This window comes from Triturus cristatus, chromosome 5_2 (assembly GCF_964204655.1).
Source record: "Triturus cristatus chromosome 5_2, aTriCri1.1, whole genome shotgun sequence".
Classification (NCBI taxonomy): Eukaryota; Metazoa; Chordata; class Amphibia; order Caudata; family Salamandridae; genus Triturus; species Triturus cristatus.
In genome coordinates this window covers 260,533,653-260,552,399 of record NC_140588.1, presented here as the reverse complement: position 1 = coordinate 260,552,399, position 18,747 = coordinate 260,533,653, and positions in this window count along the sequence as shown.

The window sequence follows — 18,747 nt, the reverse complement described above, 5'->3', positions numbered from 1 at the left end:
ACGCTTTGGGCCCTTGCCTGCCGCGGGTACTTGGGCCTCCCACACAAGTGAGGCACCATTTTTACCGAGACACCTGGGGGAATGCTGGGTTGTGGTAAATTTGTGTGAGCCCGGTGATGCCACAACTTTCCCACCCCAAAATGTGTGATAAAAGTGTTTTTTTCAGCTTAAATTGAGGTTTGCAGGGGATTCTGGGTAAGGAAACTTTGGGGGATCCATGCAAGCCATACCTCCCTGGAAGCCGCCGGGTGTCTAGTTTTGAGAAATGTGTGGGTTTGGTAGGTTTCCCTAGATGGCCGCCGAGCACCGGGTCAAAATCCAAAGTAACCCCCCTTGCAAAACCAGATTAACTATTGTTCCTACAGCGTGAGAATTTTGGAATAATATTGCAAAGAAAATGTGGCAGACATTTTGAGGTTTGCAGGACATTGGGTATAAAATAACTTTTTGAATTCACAAGAGATACACGACCATGAACTCCCATGGGTTTTCGACAATATCTACAGTTGGTGGGTTATTCTTACATGGAAATTGTACCTTGGCTGAGAAACTAAAGACAAAGATTCCTGCACAACCATCTATTCCTCAAACACACACACATACTGGTTGGATTTGGTACCAGGGCGAGTCATGGTTCAGTGTATTAAATTTTATTAACAAGAGATTTCACAAAAATGAAATGCACTGTCAACAATTAAATTCACAAAAAACCAAACTAATGACTCGCAGCTCGTGAGCTGTAAAGCCACGTCAAGGCACCAACCACTTTACAGGCCATTCACACACCTTTCATAAGTGATACAAACAAGACCATTCACACCACCAGGCACAAAAGCAACACATTACAAAATTCACAAAAAGGGACAAGGTACACCCTGCTTCAGAAAGACAAATATTACTGCACAGCCATCTAAACCGCAAGCACACACACATACTGGTTGGATTTGGCACGAGGGTGAGTGATGGTTCAGTAGATACAATTGTATTAGCAAGTGATTTCACAAAAATGAAATGCACTGGTAATAATTGAAGGGGCGAGAAACTGAACCACTGACTCACAGCTTGTGAGCTGTAAAGCCACGACCAGGCACCAACCTCTTTACAGGCCATTCATACACCTTTCATACGTGTGAGACATACAAAACCATTCACACCGCCAGCCGCGGGCCCATCACAGAACAAAACTCACACCAGCACACAGCACCATTCAAGGGCCCATCACTTTCACACGCCCACAATCCAGACACAGCAACTGCACAGGCTGATGGATTGCGTGGAGTGGCACTCAGCTAGCAGTGTGTGTAGTGACCAGCAGAAAGTCATTACTCACACACAGCCAGCCGAGCGCCAGTCCACACACACCGCTAGCAGAGCACCAGTGCACGCACAACGCTAGCCAAACACCAGCCCACGCACACCGCTAGCCAAGCACCAGTCCAGGCACACCGCCAGCCAATCGCCAGTCCAGGCACACCGGCAGCCAATCGCCAATCCACGCACACCGCCAGCCAAGCTCCAGTCCACGGACACCACCAGCCAAGCACCAGTCCGCACACACCACCAGTCCACGCACACCGCCAGCCAAGTACCAGTCTACGCACACCGCCAGCCAAGCACCATTCCACGCACACCGCCAGCCAAGCTCCAGTCCATGCACAACACCAGCCACGCACCAGTCCACGCACACCGCCAGTCCACGCACACCGCCAGCCAAGCACCATTCCACGCACACCACCAACCAAGTGCCAGTCCACACACACCAACAGCCAAGCGCCAGCCTACACACACCGCCATCACATTTAGGATTTTTTTAGAAAAAAATAAAAACACAAACAAATCGCAAATAGATACAAATCTTCAAACACAAAATCAGCAACTAAATACATTGCACTAACACCAACCTTGAAACAGAATCAAATTATCCAAAGAATACAGACCAGGCAGTTCACTTTACCACTCATGAATGCTCCCAAAAATTATTTCGCGTGTGGTACGCTCTAAAACAAGCAGGGACACACAGTGCAGGTTGAGAAGGACAGTCGGGGCAGTACATACGACTCTCCTTCCGCGTACCTCTTCGCCAACAGACTCTACATCTCCTACTGGGAAAATCTTTTGAGGGTGTGGGAGGAATGTGATCTGGAAAGTGGCGATCTTTCAATCTAGCAACATCCTCCAGCACTCCAACTCTAGGAACACTTGCCTGTTCCACTACAACAAGGCTGCCTATTACAGACTCCTGAAACTTAGCAAAAGTCATCTTTGACTCAGGGCAAGAATCCTGGAACACAACAAAAGCATTAAACATTGCCAAGTGGAAAAGATGGATAGCCAACTTCTTGTACCAAATGTAAGCCTTATGAAGAGGAGTGTAAGGTTCCAACCTCTGATCTAATCTGTCAACACCACCCATGTGTCTATTATAGTCTAAAATGCACACAGGTTTGCGCGCTTCAGCGACCTGACCCCAAACAGTCACAGGTGCAGTGCTTTCATCATGGATGGTAGTCAGCATGTAGACATCTCTCCTGTCTGAAAATTTCGCAGCAAGAAGCTCCTGGCAACGCAACGCACTGCACTGTCCCCGCACAAGCTTTTGACAAACAAGTTCTTTTGGGAAACCTTTACGGTTAGAGCGGATTGTGCCACAAGCAACAGTGTCCACTTTGGCCAATTCCCTGAACAACCGCACAACAGTGTAGAAGTTATCTACATATAAATGGTGGCCTTTGTTAAAAAATCCTCTACCAAGTTCCCAAACAATTTTCTCAGTCACTCCAAAAGTGGACGGACAACCAGGGAGGTTGATCCTGGATTCCTTACCGGTGTACACCCTGAAATTAGAGACATATCCAGTCCTACTGTCACACAGCATATACAGCTTTATTCCATAGCATGCCCTCTTACTAGGAATGTATTGCCTAAAAACCAAGCGGTCCTTGAACAACACCAAAGACTCATCCACTGCAATTTCTTTCCCAGGGGCATACATCTCAGAAAATAGATCAATAAAGTGACCAAGGACAGGCCTAATCTTAAAAAGACGGTCACACTCAGGGTGATCTCGTGGCAACGCTAAACCATTATCAACAAAATGCATCATCCGAAGCAGAAGCAAATACCTGTCACGACTCATGACTGCAGGAAAAATAGACGTTGCCATCAAGGGACTGCTAGACCAATATGAAGACATTGATGGCTTCCTTAGCAAGCCCATCAAAAAAGTTAAACCCAAGAACTTCTTCATCTCTTCAACATTTGTGGGAGTCCACCGGGTAGCTCTAGAGTGTGGCTTAAGACTGGCACTGTTGTCCCTCAAAAACTGTTCGGCATACAAATTAGTCTGCTCAACAATCTCTGCCAAAAACACATCGTCCATAAACAACTGAAAAAAATTTACCGGCAAAAAGTTTTCAGTATTCACTCTAGACCCTGGAACACCAGTAAACTCTGGCAATGCCGGCTGCACCATGCCAGGGGCAACCCAGAGGTCATCACTTTCAAAGGGAAGCCTTGCAGCCCCAGCCTGCAGCCCAGATGCCTCTTGCCGCACTACACCAACGGGAAGCCTTGCAGGCCGCAGGCTGCAGCCCAGAAGCCTCTTGCCACACTACACCAACGGGAAGCCTTGCAGCCCCAGGCTGCAGCCCAGATGCCTCTTACCGCACTATCAGCACATCAGTCTCCTCCTCTAACACAGGCACTTCATCCGCACTAAGAGTATCTTCATCATCCGATGACTCCATACGGAGAGAAAACTCACTGCCAGAATCGCCCCCTGCCTCCTCTCCCTCAGATGCAGAGTCAGTCTCTGAACCATGGTCAGAGGAAGACTCAAACAGCAAACCAACAACCTGCTGAGCAGTAATCCTGCGGCTAGCCATTATACTTACTAAGATAGAAGACTGCACAAACAAGTCAACAACAACCAACAATGTGCAAACCAAGTAAGTAAAGAAATGTGTACCTTTATCACAAAGATCAATGTACTCAAAAACTATACAATTCAATTACAAGAAACAGCTGCACTCACCAGAAACCAACTCTGCAGTGACACAGCAAAAACCAACGATATCCAACTAGAAAGAAGAAAAAAAAACAAATTACTCACAAGACAACAAAATACACATCGAGCACCAATGCAAAAAGTTTTTGACACTCAAAAACCAAACATACTGCTATTATTACACCATTTGCAAAAAAATGTCATGCAGAAAAATCAAACACATTTACATTGTACAAAAAAAAGTCTCTTACCAAACTACACAAATAGCAGAACCACCAGTAACAAAACGGCAAACTGAAAAGAGCAAAAGCCTTCACCTAGAACAAAAATCGGGTTGTGTGCCAGGTGGGGCAGAAAACAGCAGGAAAAAAAAGGCTACTCTGTCCCGGGGCGGGTGGGCCAAATTCATATTATAAAAACTAATTCCCTGGTGTCTAGTGGGCTTTTCTGTCCCCCCTGGGACCAGAAACGGCTACACAAAAGACCGATCTGCCCAGGGGGGGCACAAAAGTCTTGAAAAAAATGTGGCCCCCCAGGAAGCGACCCTTGCCCAAGGGGTCGCTTCCTTTATGCAAACAAATAACATCCCTGGTGTCTAGTGGGCTCTTCTGCCCCCCCTGGGACCAGAAACGGCTACACAAAAGACCGATCTGCCCCCAGGGGGGCAGAAAAGTCTTGAAAAATATTTGGCCCCCAGGAAGCGACCCTTGCCCAAGGGGTCGCTTCCTACAATAACAAACACATCCCTGGTGTCTAGTGGGCTTTTCTGTCCCCCCTGGGAGTGGAAACGGCAACAAAATTAAACAGATCTGCCCCCAGAGGGGGCAGAAATGTCTTCAAAAAAAATTGGGGACCCAGGAAGCGACCCTTGCCCAAGGGGTCGCTTCCTACAATAACAATCAGACCCCTGGTGTCTAGTGGGCTTTTCTGCCCCCCCTGGGAGCGGAAACGGCAAAAAAATTAAACCGATCTGCCCCCAGAGGGGGCAGAAAAGTCTTCCATACATAATGGGGCCCAGGAAGCGACCCTTGCCCAAGGGGTCACTTCCTTTACTAAAATAAAGCATCCCTGGTGCCTAGTGGTGGCATTCCTGCAGCACGATCGCGACGCTGTGCGCGATCGTGCTGCAGGAATGCCCTGTATTGAGACATCAGGGGAGAGGAAATACTCTTTCCTCTCCCCCGATGCCTAAATACTTAGAAAATCCTCCCCGCGGCCCCACCGGAGCACAAAACTCACCTGCTCCTTGCTGGACGCCTGGAAGCAAATGGCTTCCAGGCGTCCCAGCGCTTCCTGATGACGTCGGCGCGCACTGTGCGCGCTGACGTCATGGGGAAGCGTGGGGGGGCTCGGGGGTGGCAGCGGAAACTCTTCCGCTGCCATCCCCCTCTGTGGGGGCACGATCGATGCCCCAGGGGGGGAGCGCCAGCGCTTCCCCCAGGGGCTGTGCTCATGACGGAGCGGTTCTGTCATAAGCACAGCCCAACCGATGCTCATGACGGAACCGCTCCGTCATGAGCATCGAAGGGGTTAAAAGTGCTACCTTGACGGCCACCAGCTTGCTATTACACGCACAAGCACACGCACGGCGTGCACAGCTGCCATTTGGCTTCTTTCAGCACGCGTGTGAAATAGAAAAAAACTTCTATTTCTTTACTTTTGCTATAATCGCGGTCACCCTTCCCCTGCGAGGTCTGTTTCCCGACATGCCTCCCGGTGCAACCACTAAGGTGACGGCGTCTGCTTCATGGGTGAATGCAACTGATTGCGGATAACATCAAATCTCCCACGGGCCCTACAGTAGGCATTCCAAATGACGCCATGGCCCTAGGTTGACCGCTGATATCATTGTGCCTACCTGGTGAGCCTCTCCTTCTCCCCCATGCCTAAAGAACGTGCACAATCTGCAGCGTGATCCAGGGAGTGTCCTTCGCGGCCCCTGCTTCTCAGTCTCCACCAGTATCTTAGCGCTGCCCCTACCGTCGCCATTATGGCCATTAATACTCCAACCCCATCCTGGATGGCTGTCCTCTCTAATATAGCTATCTATTGATCCTGCATCGAAAAGGTTTCAGCTTGCCATACTAATAACTTATAAACTGTGAGGGCTGCCATAACCCATTGAATGAGACCAAGTCTGAGTTTGGGATCCCTATCTGGCACCATCTGGCCTCTAATCCTGCTTTGCTCTCTAAGCCCGTGGTTCCAACTGGTTTAAGTTGCAAAACTGCTGTTCAAAAGGGCTGGTTGCAAACACGCGACCGGTTCAGCCGACTGGTGTACCCCCAGTAAAGCCTTTATCTCCAAGTTCTAAGTATCGCCACAGATATCTGCAGGGCTGGGCCTTCGGATGCTGTTGAAAGGTCTTTACATTCTGGATGTAGTAACGTTCAAGCTTGGTTTGAATGCTTCTGATGCCTAAAGTGCACATATGAAAATACACTCTTCTAAAATGTCAATGTTCAAGCTGTAACGCATCACGGGCAGGAAAATTTACAGCTGCCTAATGCCATCCACTGCCACGTAATGAGTGTTTTCATTTACTGGGACAAGTGAGTGACGTGAAAAATATTAGTTTTACAGAGCTATTCATCAAGGACAGCAATAGTGACTTGGTGTTAAAAAAACAAAAAGCAGTTGCCGTATTTCAGTTTGCCTTTAAATATATAGACTTTAACTTATCACATTTGTGTTCAATTTGAAGCAACTGAGGTCCAGTGTAGTGCATATAGGCCACACAAGTTGGCGGGAAACATTTTAGAGTTAGTGCACAAATTGCAAAACACATTCAATGTTTGTGCTGCTCAGGAAGGTGGTTCAACCTGTGAAGCAGAGGTAAGAGGGTACGTTTACTAAAGCTTTGCACAGGTGCCCACGTGGTGCATAGTAACGCAAAATGTCACTGCAATTTACCATCCATTATAAAAACCCTCAAGCAGACGGCCCATTTATTAATTCAAAAATAGTTATTTAAAGCCGAGGAGCTCGGGGCAGCAGAGAAAGAGAAAGCAAGGATACTTCAGTGTACCCCCCCCTACCCTTTACCCTGCATGGTGTCATTATTGCATCAGTTCTTTATATGTTTGTTACCAGTCTCTACTGTGCAAACAATGAACATTGTCCTGTTCACAAGCAGTGTCCTGCAGATGTTCTGGTCACAAGCAGCGTCCTGCAGATGCTACGCTCACACCCCGACTCAAGAGACATTTACGTGTCTTTTGTTTGCTTATGCCTCTGTTTCTGATCGACCTTGTCAGCGCTGTGTCCAGTGCCTGTGTTGGGGCTGGCACACTCCAGATGGCATTGCAACCACCGCGCAGAGCTTGCAGGAGTTACTGCACATTTGGGCTGTATCTTTGATTGGCAGTTTTATATAGCGCCAACTCGACACTGCAGAGCTTTACATGAGCACTACATTTTAATACGCAAGGTCGGGTTATTTTAATTTTGGTTGCTCTACACCACCCGGCTGGGAAGCATTGTACAGAAATGCCTTTGTGAATAGGTAAATGGGAAACAACTTCACCTATAAGGCAATTCACATGAACAAACCTATTACCTAGCTTGAAAAACATCAGAATCTGGTAGTAATAAAACTTTAAAAGGTCAACTTCCGCTCAAGCTGGACAGATTCAGAAAGTGTTACACACTGAAACAGGCATACTATGGAAGGGCCCCAGTGATCATACTCGACAGGCCCCATCAACCTTTGCTTTTAGAAGGAACTTTCAACAGCACTTCTGAAAGAAACATCTCTTGTAATCTGTACTCACCTGTCGTAATCTGTACTCACCTGCTCTGGTCCTTGAAACACGCATTACACAGATCAAAATGTAATCTCCAATTTTGATATCCTAGTTTTTTATTTGTCCACTGTTATTTCAATACCAAGCTTTGTGAATCGCTCTGCCATCCCGTACACAGAGTCATGGCATGCCGTGCTGTGTCTACAACCTAAATACATAAAACCAATATCTTTAGACCTATCTAAATAAAAGGGACATGGCGAGGGGGTAGAAAGGTGTAACCTGTTTATGGGGTGGGGCTGACTTGATTTCAACCAGAGAAAGCATCTTTACACCTATGACATGACAATATGACGTATAATTGCACCCAAGAACCATTGTCCAGAAGGAATAAAAAAACAAGCATTGGCATAGACAATAGGTCTCGCTTTTGGGAGCTTATAAGTGTTTAGCCATGCAACAGGTGATGTTGTTGCACCACGGATATTGTGCTGCATAACTAAATACTTATAAGGTCCCAAAAGCGAGACCTATTGGTTATGCCAATGCTTGTTAACATTGCGTCAGGCGGTGCTTTCAGCAGCACCCGCCACAATGGTGAAAATGCATGTTGTGCATTTGCAAGCACAAAGTGGCAGGCACCGTGTGGTGCCTGCCACATTGTGCATGCAAATGTGGAGGGGGTAACATAGGGACCCCCCATGTGCACCCCCCACCTCCCCCAACTTCCTGGGGGCCCGCAAAGGGCCCCCAACTGTGAACTCCACATGCCATTCCTTGGCGGCAATGCCGCCACAGAAAGGCTGCTCTCCGCCTGCATACTAATGTGGATGGCGGTGTCTAGCAGACACCGCCAACATATTAAACCCTTTTCCACCCGGTCAACTCGTCGACCGGGCAGAAAAGCAGCAGATGGTCTTCCTGTCCGCTGCGGTACCCCCCGCCATACTGATATAGTGGGGGGGAAATGGGAGGCGGGTGGGGGATTATGTTGGGGGGATAGCCACCACCATGCGGGCGGTGGCGATCCGCCGGACATACTAATCGACCCCTAAATAAATAATGAAATTTTACATATAATATAAACTACAACTCTACAAAAAAAGAAGAGGACACTCTGCCAGATTACTTCCAGAACACAGATTTACATTTCTGAAAAAAACTTTACAACAGCACTAAGTAAGTAAAACACCAGTTAGAATAGAACACTACTTATAGTCTTCACCCAAAAATATATCAAAATATAATTCACTGATATATCTCTCTGAAACTTATATCTCCTCTACAGATACCTTCTGAAAAGGAACAAAAACTACTTCTACTGCATCAACAATAAAGTTACTAAAAAAGTAAGTATATTTTAACTTTATATTGAACAATTCCCTAAAATCCCCACCCAAAAACCCACTTATCCACAATGTCCCCATCACCTGCAACTTGATAGAACAAAAATCTTAACATTATGGGACCTATTAAGATGGCGGACGGACATAGTCCGCCCGCCACCGTAACGCGCGCCCGCCGAAGCTGCTGCGATCCTGCCATGCACATCAAGATGCGCCCGCCACACTGGCAAGCGTATCCTGTGCCTTTTCCATTGCGGGTGGATCTGCTGGCTGCAGACCCGCCCGCAATGGAAAAGTACTGTGCACATCATTGCCATGCACTACATGGCAGGCACCACGTGGTGCCTGCCACATAGTGCATGGCAATCCCCCCATGTGCACCCCCCACCCCCCTTCACCCTGCGGGCACGCAACGGGCCCCCACAGCAAAGACCGTATGCCTTTCCACGGCGGCATTGCATACGACCGCCAGCATTGTGATATGGATGGCGGTGTCATCCAGACACTGCCACCATAAGAAGGCACTTTTTCCGCCGGTCGAAAAAGCGGCAGACAGTCTTTCCGTCCGCCGCGAACCCCTGAGCCATTATAATATGGCGGGGGTCTTTGCTGTGTGGATGGCGGGCGGATCGCCCCCGCCAGGCCGGCGGGGATTAGTGGCAGCCCGGCGGGGGCGATCCGCCCGCCATCCTAATGGGCCCCAATATTTCTTCTTACCAACAGAAACATATTCAAGAAAACGAAAATAGAAGTCTGCAAAGTAATCAACACCATCTTCACTGACATCAACATCAACATTGTAAGTATATGCAACAAAATGTAGATGTATTTACTTAAAATGTGTACTGTATTATTTCAATTAATTTTATAAATATTTTCCTTAGAACTAAAAAGACCACCATGACTGAAGGAGCACAAATTATTATGTCACAAAAAGGGAAAATGTTATTGTGTTATATGGGTTATGTACACACAAGAAAAACAAAGTGGTTTAACAGGGTTTTGGAAATGCAGCAAATATTATTCGAATAAATGCTATGGAAGAGCTATTACACAGGAAACCACTGTTTTATCTGTTAAAGAACATAACCACCCACCAAATGTAACAGAGATTGAAATAAGAGGTGCTCTTGAAACAATAAAAGAAGCTAGCACTAGTACAGATAGACCTACCACAGAAATACTGAAACAGCAGTTACTAACAGTACCCCAACATACATCTAGTCAATTACCATCTATTGATTCTTTAAAAAGGACAATAGCTAGACAAAAGAAAGCCACTACAACTACTACACCTGCCCCTAAAACCTTTCAAGAGGTAGAGATTACCCCTAAGCTAAGTTTAACACACAGTAATGAACCATTCATAATATTTGATAATAAATGCAAAGATAAACAAATTATTATGTTTGCTACTGCAAATAATTTACTTAAATTACAACAATCTAACACTTGGATGATGGATGGGACCTTCAAAATGTGTCCCAATCCATTTTATCAGTTATACACAATACATGTTTTTTTCCAAAATACTAATATTCCATTTCTCTATACCCTACTCCCCAATAAACAACAAGCTACCTACCTTGAAATTTTAAACCAAATAAAATATACAACTAATAATTATTTTCCTCAGAAAATAAATATTGATTTTGAGCATGCCATGATTAACACTATACTAAAATGCTACCCACATACATCAATCCAGGGTAGATATTACCATTTTAATCAATGTCTATGGAGACATCTGCAAAAGTCAACCCTAAGGGGTCTATTATGATGTCCGGCAGATCGCCACTCCCCGACTGGCGGTGGCGATCTGCCCAACATCTTTCCCCGTCCACCCACCATTTACCCCCTGCCTTATTACAATGGCGGGGGTTACAGCGGCGGACGGAAAGACACCACCATCCATATCAGGATGCCTGGAGGAGAAGGTCTTTCCATGGCGGCGATGCTGCCATGGAAAGGCATGCAGGAATTGCTTTGGGGGCCTGTTGCGGGCCCCCGGGAGGGTGGGGGCTGCACTTGGGGGTGCCTAAGGAACCCCCCTACATTGACATGCACAAGGTGGCATGCACAACAATCACATTTAACATTGTGGCGGGTGCTGCTTACAGCACCGTCCACCACAATGTTAAATGTGTGGGATGCGACCGCCAGGGTGGCGGCCGCATCCTAATGGGCACAGTGGGACCACCGCACCTCTGGCGGTTGGTCCCGTTCACCACTACGGTGGCAGGCAGACTCTGTCCACCCGCCATCGTAATGAGCCCCCAAGTGTTGAGTATGCAACCGACAGTACTTTTGCATACCAAGTTAAAAAACTGATTGCACTGGCCTGTGTTCCAGTAACTGAGGTAGCAGAGCACTATAACCTCCTCATAGAAAGCCCCTATTACAAAAGAAATGAAGAAAAACTAACCCTAAGACTACCCAAGTTTCCCATTCCATGGTGGAATGTGTACTTGAGCACACTAAACAGACAAGCCAAAACCAACAATTCTGTTGAAGGATGGCATAATGCCTTCCAATCAACAACAGGAAGAGGGATACCTACCCTACATAAACTACTCCAAGCCCTCCAAAAAAAACAAAGTTATCAGGAACTAAGAGGGTGATTAGTATAGCGGACGGATCGCCACCGCACGTATGGCGGTGGCGATCCGCCCATCAAAAGTCACAGGATGTATAACTTTAACCCCCACCACATTACGATGGCGGGGGGACCCCGGCGGACGGGAAGACCATCAGACCCTCTCACAATTATAAAATTAAATACTTACGGTTTCTGTAGCAGAAGAAAACGTTATCCAAACATCGTTAAGCCATCCAGGTATCTCTCAATCCAAATGAATATTAAAATTAACCCCCCAAAAAATGTAAAAATATAACGGTTCCCAAAAATAAATCCAGTATCGATCAATCCAACGGGTTTAAACCATAAAAAACCCTGAAAATATTGATTAAAAAACGAAACGCTCCAGGAAAACCGAAAAATTAGGAAAGAGTTAAATAAATATTAATATTAAATACTAATACACACTTCTTAATAAAAAAAACACTATCCTGTCCAAAACGCGATTTTGATATCGAAACCTGTAAAAATAGAAATAAACATACCCACACAAACATACATACACATAAACTATACTAAATAACATGTAAATACACTTTATCTACCATTTACACACATTTCTATACATATCCTACCCTCTCTACACTAGGCCTCAAACATAAACTCTCGACATCTCGCTAAACCATAACTAACAACTAAAACACACCAAAAACACAACAACCTAACACGACACATACTAACTACCACCTAACAACATGCAAATACAAGTAAAAATGTAATTTAAATAAAGAAAATTAAACTTACCTTCTTCGACGCGACGCAACATCTAACCACGAGCTTCTCCCCTGTGAAATGACCCAAAACAACAGTAAGCGGTTACAAAATAGTCCCAGGAAAACAAAAATGGCTGCTTAAATAATAAAACACATAGAAAATAATTGCTAAACATAGAATACAGTCATAAAAAAGCAACTTATATATTTTCTAAAAATATTATAATATTGTACTAATATTTTAAAAATAATGTAACTTTTTAGTACATTGTAAAATTATAATAATAATTAATAAAACACATATTAATTATTAAAATTACTTATTGTTTGTATCATTTACAATACATATCCAAAAATGCCTAAAAATGTATAAAATGTTAAATTAAAACTTACCTTTTGAAAAGCATATTTGTATAAAATGCAAAAATATACTAATTAATATTATTACTTTTTCATAAATTAATAACATCAATTGAAATATATATAACATGATAAAAATAATTAATAAGTGAAAATGTTTTTTGGGAAAAATATGCATAATATGATATTGTGTAGTTACAAATAATATATAAATATTTAGTAAATGTTAACAATGCAAAAACAAAACTGTAAAATATGTTTTAAACATTATGTTTATTCCAAAAATGTTATAAACAAAAATGTTAAAAAATGTTCTCTGCTACAAAAGTCAAATACCTATGTTGCACAATTTAAAAATGTTAAAAACATGTATGTTGAAAAAAAGTAATGTGGAAAAGGACCACCATCCGTATTAGTATGTGGCAGTTGCAATGCCTTTCCGTGGCGGAGACTCCGCCATGGAAAGGCATGCCAGGTTCTCTTTGGGAGCCCGTTGGGGTTTGGGGGCTGCACTTGGGGGGTACCCATGGTACCCCCAACATTGGCATGCTCAAGGTGGCAGGCACCGCACGGTGCCTGTCATGTTCTGCATGCCAATGCACAACATGCAAATATTGCATTTTGGCGGGTGCTGCTTACAGCACCGCCCGCCACTATGTAATATATGCGGGATGCCACCGCCACCGTGGCGGTGGCATCCTAATTGCCATTGCGGGACTGCCGCACCACTGGGGCGGCCGGTCCCAGCACCGCTAGGGTGGCTAGTATTAATTCAGGAAAGATGCTGGACAGTAAAGCTGAATCATTTCCTATTCCCACTCCAGTAATTATGAGTTCAGGGAAGGTGCTGGGCAATAAAGATATATGAATTACTATTCCCACTCCAGTTAGTATCAAGTCAGGGAAGTTGCTGGACACTAAAGATATAGGGGATAAAGCTGGCCCTGAAAAGGGGCCCACAGGCCCACTTCCTTAAAATAAATAATATAAAAAATGGCCCAGTCCTAGAGGATGGAGTTCCCGGGGCAGAATTCGACCGCAGGAGGGGGTGCGAGCAGGACCCCTCCCATTTTCATTCTTTTTTTTAAAATGGTTTAGGCCCTGGGGGATAGGGTCCCCAGGGCCCAAAAATGATCAAGGGAAGGGGAGCAACACAGCCTCCCTTCCTAAAATAGGCAAAAAACCAAAGCCCGCAACTCACCAAAGGCCGCGCCCCCTCTCTGCAATACTCTGCAATCGTGCCTCCTGATATGCTCTTGGTTGGGGGATGAAGTCCCCTTTGCTGCTGAGGGTCCTTGGGGGCCAACTGGCCCACCTGTTACCTCCAGCAAGCCCTACACAGTGGGATTGCTGAGAGGTTGTCAGAGGCCATGCCTTTTTACCCACCACTCTACAAATGCGCCTGTCAGCGCACTGCTCGTGGGGCGATGAGGTCCCTTTCTGTCCTGAGCACCTCAGGACTAAAGTGGACTTCATCCCCCAAGCAGCAGTGCTCCAGGAGGCGTGTTGTAGAGTGGTGGAAAAAGGGGGCATGTCCTCTGACCACCTCTCAGCAATCCAGCTATGTGGTGACTAGAGTTAACAGGAGGGCTAGTTGGTCCCCAGGGACCCTCAAGAGTCCAAGGGACTTCATCCCCCAACCAAGAGAGCACCGGGAGGCGTGTTTGCAAAGAAGTGGAGAAAGAGAGCATGGCCTACGACCACCTCTCAGCAATCCCACCTCTCTTATACAATCCCTAACAAAAGCACACACTCATCCATACAGCCGCCTTCACAATCACTCACTCTCACATACAGTCGCTTATATACTCCAACACTCACATTTACTGCCTTACACATATGCAGTTACTCACTTATATACCACTGAGACATCCGTTAAGTCAACAACAGAGCCATTCGCACACTCACTCATCCAGAAAGCCCCTCGCAGATGCACTCATGAACCCAGACACCTAGTGAATTACACACAGCCAGGCAGGGAGTCACACAGCACAGCCACTCAGGCACCCATACAGGTACTCAGACAACCAATTTATAACCCATATAGAAACTCATGTAGCTACTCACCAATCCATGCAGCCACTTACACACCACCTGACACAGTGATACAGACATTCACACAGATTAGTCACTCTCCCATACATTCACTGCAACACACATAATCACTCACTTACTCAGTCAGTCACGCACCCACTGAACCATCCATACAGACACTCATACACCCTTTCATTTTTCAATTCACCTTGGGGTATATATATAACGTTCTTAAACTTTTAGAAACACTCACAGTCACTGGATGATCTCATCAGTGATGTCATCAATAATGTCATTTGTGATGTCATGAGTGATGCCATCAGTGTTGTCACAGACCATGTCATGAATATGTAATTTGTGACGTCATAAGCAGTGCATTGCGGGGACACAAGTTATAGTTAGCTCAGCTAACTAAAATGCCTGAATTTCACAGGTTTTGTTCAAGTGAATTGTCAGCCTAACTATAACATTCTTGTAACCTGTGTTTTTTTTCCAGTGAATTTCTAAGGTTTTTTTAAATGCTAATTCCAAACAATAACGTCCCTGAAACCTATGTTTTTTTTCAGTGAATTTCTAATGTTTTTTATATGCTAATTCCTACCTATAATGGCCCCGAAACCTGTATTTTTTTCAGTGAATATATATATTCTTCACCTCCAAGAACAAAGGCTGAAACCCACTAAGCTACCATGTCTACTGTTCTTACAGTGTACATGTATTTGTTCCATTGGGGGACATTGCAGAAATTGGTGTATTTGTGTTGGTGGAATGCCTAGAGCCTGTGGTAAACATTAATGGGAAAGTTAATCTCCTCCTGTATAATTAATATGAAGGCATTAATAGTATTTAATTTTGTGAACATCACAAATCATTTTAAATTGTTTGTACTCGGTATTGTTCAGGGAAATATATAATAAAACATAAATGATGGGGCATGTAATAATAAAATTGTTGCAACATGGTCTTTCTGTCAAACCATCATCATGCAGAAACACACCAGAAGCATGAGGTGGAGATGTTCCCACAGTTAATGTCTCGGGACAGTCAACAGTCTGTCTGAGCTGTGTTTTTGTATGAGGTGCAGACATCTTCTCCTCGTGACAGCTACCAGTGACAGTTCTCTTGTGCAGTTTTCCCGCAGTCCGCTTCCTTCTGCTGTCTGTCTACCTGATGCCCTCTGTTTGTGCTTCCTTTGCTCATTTCCTGCTTTCTTTTTTGCATTTTCTGCAAATTTTTCTTTACTTGCTCGTTTTTCTGCTGTCTGTTTTGCCCCTTCTGTTCTGTTTTGCCTTTTCTGCTCTTTTTCTGCCCTCTGTTTTGCCTTTTCTTACTCGTATTTCTGTCCTCTGCTTTGCCTTTTCTGCTAGTTTTTCTGCCCTTTCTTCAGCTTTTTCTGTTTATTTTTATTCCTTCTATTTTGTCGTTTCTGCTCACTCACTGTTCTTCCCTCTTTTTTTCTGCTTGTTTCTTCCTCTTCCTACCATTTCCTCAAGACCTCGCACCTCAGCACCCAGACACCCGCAGGGGTGACAGTACAGTGCTCTACAAATGTAGATTGATTGATTGATTGATTGATTGTTTGATTGATGCTCCCTGTTCGTCTGTTGGTAAGTCTCAGGTCAACTGAGCTAAGTTTTTAACCTTCTACAACAGCAAGACAGTGGGACAGTCACTGGAAATGGTAGCCTCTCCCTGTATTGCAGCAGGGCAGGGAGCTGCACAGTGTGTTGTGCACGTGTTGCAAATCCCATTACTTGTTGCACTAATTCTAACTCAAGAGCCTAATTAGCTTCACTGAATGACCAGTCATGCACCTTCAGAATTGCTCTTGCATCCTCTTTATCCAATTCTGAAAACAGGTTATCCAATCTTTGTAAACTCGCTTCTTTGCTCTTCTGGTCTAACACCCCCTCAGCTCTTTGGAATGAGTTATCAGGAGCATTAGAGGTGTGGGAAGCTGTCTGAATATACTGGGCATGCTTTGGTTGAGACCTTTTAAGGCTGGTTTGTGGAGGGTATGCCAGTTGATTGGTGTCTCCCCAGTAACTGGACAGGTTACAATTGAAACAAGATGTCCCTGATGGGGGCTGGTATGCTTTCCTGTCACCTTCATATCTACCTCTGCCCCTGACTCTGGCCTTCACCTGCTTCTACCATGCCGGCCTTTTTTTGTTTATTTTAGGCCACATATTTTCTGAATTCTTGCTATAGTGGTACAATTCTGTGTTTTTATTTGCCTGCAAATACTTCTGCCCTTGTGAGAGCAGCTTTGCTCCTCCTTTGTTGAAAATACAATGGCTGTTCCTCAGTATGCAAAACAATTTCACTCACACTGGACAATATATAGTAGGGGAAAAATATATTCACATACAATATATGTGCATTCAGAGCCATGCGCAGTGTTATTAGTGGGAGGCTAGGACAAGGTCTTGTGATACCGGTTCACCAAAAAGCATACAGACTTAGGACAAGAATGAAGGTGTCTATAGAGAAGAGAAGTGCAGTAGGTGCTGGTTTGCCAGAGTTCTTGCCACAGCAATAATGAAGACAAAAAAGGAAGACTAAGCGAACTGCATGAACTGCCTTGTTTTCTGCCCTAAACTCACATTTTGTCAAAGGCAGGTGTGACTGAGTTGATATGAAAGACCTTTTGAATCCATAGTTGGTAAGACACATAGGACCCTCTTTAACACACACATTTATTCATTCACCAGGTAGCAGGGAACTGACACTAGTAGTCTTGGTGTGTCCTACCCATACACTAAAGCCCACCTTCCTGTGTAGTGGGTGCTGAAGGGGAAAAGTAGCAGCAGTAGCAACAGATAATCCAAACATTTAGCCCAAAATGGCAGCATTACTAAGTCAATGCAAAACTAAAAAAGCAATATGTACAATTATGCAGTGCTATTATTGTCACAAGCTCTAAAAATGGCAAAGTGAAAATCCACAACAAAATGAGCTGGACTGGAAAATTATTAAACATGTGTATAACAAACTCTCGGAATGCAGTGAGGCACAGAACTGTCAGGCGTAACCCTTCATCGATAATGAGGCACTAACTGGCAGGCGTTATACCCTGAAACCCAGTGCCAAATGTAAAACTAACAATATGCATGCATTAAGCATGGGACCACCCCCAACGCAAAAGCCTAAGTCACATTTCTTTTGTGACCAGTGAGAACCCCTTGATACAACTTGCGGCTTCATAGGTGTCTGGAAATTAGTGAAAATCACTCAACTGCCAAGCGCACCCTTGGTATGAGTTAGTCATGGGGTAGACGGACCAGACCTTCAGTGGAGCACTTCCTGCCCTGTACTACTTCCGTGGAGCACTCTCTGCCCTGTTCTACTTTATATGAAACATCATACTCATAAAAAACAGGAAATAATATGCAAAGGCAGAATTTCTTTAGGTACAGCTGTGTATGAACCAGTCAAGGTCATATAAAAATACAGTAAGCAAAACTGCAAGGGGCCAAATAAGGTCTAGAGTAGGGGCCGTGGAAACATTTACTATTAGAATTGTTTGCTGGGGAGAAGTGGCAAGTCATGAAAGACAAATACCTCAAACTGCACAGATCAGGGATGGGAGAGCTGTCACCTCAGAGGCGTCATTTGTTCACCAGTCCAGAGTGAAGGCTAAAGAGAAGGGCAGCCGAGAAGTCACTTTCCAACCATCCTCTGCCACTGCTTAGGACCACATCCTCCCACCAAAGGTGGAACCTCAATTAAAAAAACACAGAAAATTGTCAAGTTTCATGAGTAGCTTTATATGTGAGTCAAAGGAACATGAGCTAGGCAGCAACATGTCCAATTTACAGAATGTTCTCTTGGTGTTTTATACATGAAAACCACAAAATACATATTGATACATATCCAATCATAATACAAAAAAAGGTTATTA